The following is a 7,276-nucleotide window of genomic DNA, read 5'->3' on the forward strand; positions in this document are numbered from 1 at the left end:
TTACTTATGAATTTTGGTCCCACTGAACATTCTTGATTGAATTTTGTTTTTTGTTTCAATCAATTTGTGGAAGGAATTTTCTGAAGTTTGAAGATCAGATTTTTTAAAAATTTCAGTAAGCTTTGTTTAAGCATATAACATATTGTAAATCATCCCTTATAAATAATTAAATATGAAATATATCATTGGATGTGGTTTGGATAATTTCTAAAAATGAATCATTCTTAGAATCATAAGATGGTCATTTTTCAGAGGGTAATACATTTGCTTCAGAAACCCAAATTAAGAAATTATATTATACATATCATTTATGTAGAATCTAAGATCTTAATCGATAATGATATGGTTATTCTATTAGACATTGTTTATCATTTACTTTATCGTCACTTTATTTTACATATACAATAAATCTCTCTATAGTGATACTTTATATAGGAATAATCTTCATGTAGTCATAAAAAAATCAAGTCCCAAGTTGGACCAGTTATAAATAAGAATAACTCCACATTATAATAAGTTATAATTTTTTTAGGTCATATCTTAAGGAATTTACCTTTACATAGTAATAATTATCTGTATATTGCAAAAAATATATTATATGTTATATTAAAAGTTTAAAATGAGATAAAATATTTATTTAAAGTTGTTTAAGACAATGATTTATGCTTTAGAGTTATTATCATATCTTTAAACTTGCGGATACATAATAACTCGCTAGACCTTCTTGTTGAAGCCAAAATATTTTTAAGTTCTTAAACATGTTTAGATTTTCTTGGCACGAAACTATGTCTGTCACTTTTATCAATGTCTATGGCTTTGTTTGATTCACTATTTTGGGAGTTTTTACAACAGTCTTTTCCAAAAAGTTGAGTTTAGTATTCTGTGAATTTTTGTGTACATTTTATAATAGTATTTTCTGAAAATATTTAGATTATTTTTAATCCCCTAGGTTTGTTAATTTAACTAAACACCCCTAACGAAAAAAGTTTAGAAATTGACAAAAACACCCCCACCCACCCACATTTGTCAGATTCCGGCCACCACCCTCGGAAAGTGGTAGAAATCTAGCTTAATGGGACACTATCGGCTGGATCTGACCGATAGTGCGTCGATCTAACCTTTTTCGGCTAGATCCACAGTGGATCTGGCCGAAAAAGGCCAGATCTGTCGTCAACGACGGCCAAACAATAACCAAGATATGGCTGTTGTCAACGGCCAGATCTGGTGGCCTTAGATCTAGGGCAGATCGGCGCACTATTGACCATATCCAACCGGTAGTATGCCATTACAATAGATTTTGGTAACCTTCTAACGGTGGTGGCTATAATTTGGCAAATGTGGGTGAGTGGGGGTGTTTTTGTCAATTTATAAACTTTTATTGTTAGGGGTGTTTAGTTAAATTAACAAATCTAGGGGGTTAAAAAAATATAAATATTAGAATAGTATTGCATTTTAAAGATAATTTTGAATATTGAAACAAATATGTATTTGGATAGGATAGGGAAAAAAGTGAACCAAAGGGGTCCTATACCTTGGATTTGACATAAGCCATTAATTAATTATTAATGTAGAGTATATTTTACTTCACTATATACATTAAGGATAACTAAGTCAAAACAATAATTTTTGTAACTATATTTCTATTAGGTTATAACCTCCTCATAATAATAAAATTAGTTTAGTCATATCATTATGACTATAGAGAGGATCTACTGTATATGTATATATAAACTCTTGTATATAAACTGATTGTAGTATAATGAATAAATGGGTGTAATCCAAAAACTTTTAACTTAATAAATATTGATGAATGATATACGATATGTGTATCCAATAGTTTGTATATTTAATTTATATTGTAACGTTTTTGTATCAAACTATTTATATTGTAACGTTTTTGTATCAAACTATCAACCCATCCCATTAAATTGTAGAGAAATTATCTTTTTTTAATGACCGAGATGTCTAAGTCAGTTTGCGCGTATCTTGACTAATCTTCTAAGACCCTGAAGTCAACGATCGGATAAATCATTCAATGACTATCCTTATTAGCAACTGAGAAGAATCAAACTTAAGACACCCAAGAGCGCCCATAGTTTCACCCGTGTAGAGAAATTCTTTGTTTGGCCTTAGTGGCAATTGCATTCTTCGAACTTCAAAGGGTCAATTACTTGAAAAGGCAATATGCCTTTGACTTTCTTAAGATAATCGCTGCTAATGACTATACTTTGTATAGTCAAAACCTCCATAGTTATTACCACTAATTGAATAGAGAGAATCTAAATCAATTAATGCTTGCTTATAAATAATAAATAATTATATTGGAAATGCAACTTGCATATTAATGGGAGACAATATCTGATGTTTCAATGTATTTTTGTCTGTGTATTTATATTTATATTTGTATTTCTGTATTTGTATAAATAAAGATACATGAACTTCATTCAAAATTCATGCCATTACATTAGTTTATCATATCACCACCTTTCCCATTCTTTCTTGTCTCCTTCTTTCTTTATTTGCCCATGCATGCTACCACCACCTCTGTACGGAAACATCACCTATTTTCTTTATTTTTTTTCAAAAATCTTTTGACTACTATATCTCATTTATTGATAGAAGTTAAGTCAGCACTAAGGAATTGAAAGATATGATACCAAACCCATTATAAACTATTAATGCGATCCAATATCATACAAGAAAAGATTTATTATAATCTGCATAATTTATATACCTTGAAAATAATACAATTTATATGCAATACTAATTATTCAAATACATTAATATAACAAGGGGTTTAAAAATTGTGTAAAAAAAAAGGGATTCTTATATAATATATATATATATATTATATATATATATATATATATATATATATATATTAATATATATATATATATATATAATATATATATAATTTAATATTGTAATAGAGTTCAAAAACTCATAAAACCTCATTTTCCTCTTTTACATCATAGATCATCTACTAGTGGTTTATCATCGGAATATTGATATTGCTATTATTTTATTAATTCTTCTTTTTCATAAAAGTTTCTCCATTTTTTTTTTTTTTTTAAATTTACCTATAGCTATTACAATTCTAAAAGTCAAGTCTCTCTTGTGAACCTCGATTTTAATTGTCAAATTGCTCAAGCTTAGAGAATATGTTTTACTTTTACCGAAAGAAAGTGAGAAGCTTCTACGAAAATTCCGGGGATTTAGCGGCATTCCACGGCTTAATGTAAGACTCTAGAGACAGAATTCTTCCGAATTAAGCAACAACGGTTATGCTTTCAGACAAAGTTTGAATAAAAAAAATTTCACTTTCAATTGCTTTTTATTAACTTGACAATCAAAAGTTCAGATAAAGGTCAGATTTACCGAATAATTGAGATGCCAAAAACGAAGGTACATGCATTCAAAATCAAAGTTCAACGAATTCCCCATAAATATTAGCATTAACTCTAGTGCATGAATTGAATTTTGGAGATGAATTATTGAGACCATGAATTACAATTTTAAGTAATAAATCCGATAATTTCACTATCTTAATTAATATTTATTTTCCTTTTTCTCTTCGTTTTTGCCTAACTATATATATTTATATATATAGGCATGACAATTACTAATTTATAATAATAGGCAGAAAATCCTGGATATATACTTCCATAAGATTCATAAGTTTCGAATAATAAAGAAAGTAATCTTGACCCCCGACTTAATTTGCAAGTATCACATGTTATAGACTTATAATTAAGTATGTTAATAATTTAATTTCCCAAATGTTATATTTTACTGTAATAATTCAAACATATACATTTTTAGAGCAACATATTGTTAGGGCCAAAAATATCCTTAGCCCAAATAGACCCAAAGACAAAGACTCCTTCAACAAAGCTCAGAGCCACGACCCAATTCCGATTGGGTTCACAACAGAGTTCACACATTAGGCCCGCCCATTACACCTGCCATGTTGCTTACTGCTCGAGCCCAATCAATAAAAGGTCCCGATTCATTTGGACCTCATCATCAGCTTGCCTGGTTTCGGGCCCATTGATCCTAGACCACCTACTGGACTTAGAGTCTACTTCGAGCCCAGGGTTGTCTACTCATTCCGACGCTATCCGAACTCTATCAAAGAGATCCATTGTTATCCTAATTCGTCTAAGATCCGTATCTTAGACCCATTGGGACTTCCTTTCCCACTAAGGTAAGGGAGTCAAATGCTCTCATTTTTTACAAAACCTCAATTCCTAAGGATTCACAATCCTACTAGGACTCGAAGATCCTACAGTTGCTATTTAAACAAGAGGCCAGCCCTCCCATTGGAAAAAAAAAAAAAAAAAAATTACACCTTCTGACCCCGTAGCTCTCACTCTTGAGAACTTGGCATCACAGCCGTAGTTATAGTCTTCGATTAGACTTTGGTAACTTTCTCTTTCTCTAACCCTCACTACATTAGCCTCATTCAGCCTTGCTAACCCGAGCGTTAGAGTGCCTATGACAAATACCACCTCGGTGTTTTTTGTGGATTATTGGTGGCCTCAACCTCACGGGATCAGACCCTATTTCTGTAGTGGTAGATTTTTTGCATCTACAGTTTGGCGCCCATTGTGGGGCCTCTGGCAATCATTCGTATTTCAAACCCTGCTTCACAAGGAAACTCCCTATGGCTGAAAATTCAGATAACACCAATCCTGGTCTCAAGTACAAACTCGAAGCCCTGGCTACCCTTATGCAATAGCACTCAGACAAGGTGGCAACACTGGAAGCTAAGAACGCCGTCATCTAGACTGAAAACGCTTCCATTCAGGCTGAAAACTAGTCCTTGAAAAGAAAATGTGAGTCAATTTTATGACCTTGAGCTTCAGCCTTGTCAGGTACAACCCAATCGTTTCTGTGCATCGGTTCCGTCCATACAGCCTCTCCAAATCCCATATCACAGACTGATCACCACAGATACTAGATCGCGTCGACTCTATTCAACACTAGTGGACGATTCAACCTAGAATCCAATTGAGCGAGGACTGCCAATAGAGCCACTTTTGGTCGACCCACTCCAAGCGCGAGATTAAGACATCTAAATAACAGAAAGCCCACCGCGACAAGAGCCACCCATCCTTGCCATCACGCCTCATCTCTAATCAACCATTCCTACCCAAACCCCACTCGACTTTACTCACCCTAGCGAGTTGAGTGGGCTCCCTCACCTTCAATCCACCCCGCTCGAGTCCATCCATCCCTATAGACCGAATGACTCCCAAATAACCCCTCTCACCATCCATGCAGGCCAAAACAGCTGATCAGTCACTGTGGGAACCACCCAACCTGAGGGAATGAATGGAGATCTAAATTACCAATTGGCACACAATGGGACGATTTGCCAAACTACCCCACGTGACTTGACCTAATGAAACATGCCGAGTGCGAGTCATATGACGAACTGAGCCAACCAAACCAAACTAGTGGCCTCTGCCTCGCCCATGGAGCAAATATTGGCCAAAAGATTAACCGACATAGAGGCAATGATGAGGCGTATACCTGGAGTGTCAATCCCAACCAAAAAGAGTCAACCTCACAGCTATGCCGATTCACCCTTTGTGGACGCAATTACGCTAGCTGAGATACCACACAAATTCACCATCCCAAACATGAAGCCTTATGATGGCACAACCAACTTGGATGACCACATAACCTCATACAAGCAGCGGATGTTCGCCGCCTCAATACCCTAAACGTTGAAGGAAGCTTGCATTTGTAAAAGCTCCGGCTCCAACCTCTCTGGACCAGCCCTTCAATGGTACACTAACCTTCCAAACAACTCAATCAACTCATTTGCCTAACTCACTGACACCTTCGTTGAACAATTCACTAGTAGCAAGAAACTCGAGAAGCTGTCAGCTGACCTATACAAAGTCTACTAGAAGAGGGGGGAGCCGCTGAGAGAGTACGTTAGCAAATTCAATAAAGAAAAAGTCTCCATCATATCCTGTAATCCAGAGACAGTGATAGATGCTTTCAGAAAGGGTCTCCTCCCAGATGGAGAACTATACAAAGACCTGACAAAACTTGGTTGCACTATAATGGAAGACGCCTTAGCCAAAGCAGTGATCCAGATCAGATGGGAGGAAGACGAGGCAAACCGAATGAGGCATGCTAGATATGATGACCGCCACCAAAGGCGGAGTGAAAGAAGGCCAGAGTCCAGATCGTTTGAGCCCCGTTATCAACCCCTTCCTCGCAATCCAAGCAGAATAAAAAAACCGTATGATCGTCAGCCGACCAAAGCCACAGATAGGCCATCCGGATCAAACCAACTCAAGATTCCAAAGTACAACCTCAACATTGAACCAGCTTAGGTCGTGGTAATCATGAAAGCGATGAGACCTACCGTAAAGTGGCTAGCCAAGCTTAATCCTAATGTAAAGAAGGACACGACCAAATGGTGCAAATTTCACGGCGATCATGGTCATAACACCGTCAATTGCATCGCCCTAAGATTGGAACTTGCAGCATTATTGAAGAGGGGACATCTCCCGGACCTATTGACGGATAAAAGGAAGAATACAGTTGGCCAGAGAAGCTCGAAAGAAACATCTCCCTATCCACGGGAATCGACACCGAAGGGGTTCTACTCTATTATCTATAGAGGGTTAGGAATCAGTGAGGTGAGTTATTCCGCTGCCAAGCACTAAGTTTGAGCTAGCCATCACCTAGAAGTCTGGTTCATCCATCCATCCTCTCGGGTGCATACCAACCAGATCATTCAGCTTGAAGATGATGAGCTAATCCCTTACCCACCCCTCATCACGAAGCTCTGGTCATCTCCCTCCAGATCGCCAACATTTTGGTCAAGAAAGTATTCGTAAATAGGGGATCCTCGGCAAACATCTTCTTCCTTGAAGCAGTGAAAGCCATCGGACTGGATGAATCAAACATCAGCAGATGCCCAACCATCCTAGTCGGGTTCAGTTCTGAGCAGAAATACACCATCAGTGAAATCGCCTTGCCTGTCTATGCCAGCGGAATCAAAAAGCAAACCATCTTCCTAGTACTTGATTGCCCCTCACCATACAAGGTCATCTTGGGTCGACCTTGGATCCACGACATGCGAGCTGTCCCATCCACCTTTCATCAAACTATCAAGTTTCCAACAAAGTGGGGAGTAAGACAAATCAAGGGCGATCCTAAGGCCTCCAGAGACTGCTACAAGAACGCATTCAAAGGCAAAGGTCATGCTTCATAGCAACTACAATCCCATCCAACCCTTCTGACC

This window comes from Pistacia vera, unplaced genomic scaffold (assembly GCF_008641045.1).
Source record: "Pistacia vera cultivar Batoury unplaced genomic scaffold, PisVer_v2 Contig1223, whole genome shotgun sequence".
In the NCBI taxonomy this organism is placed as follows: Eukaryota; Viridiplantae; Streptophyta; class Magnoliopsida; order Sapindales; family Anacardiaceae; genus Pistacia; species Pistacia vera.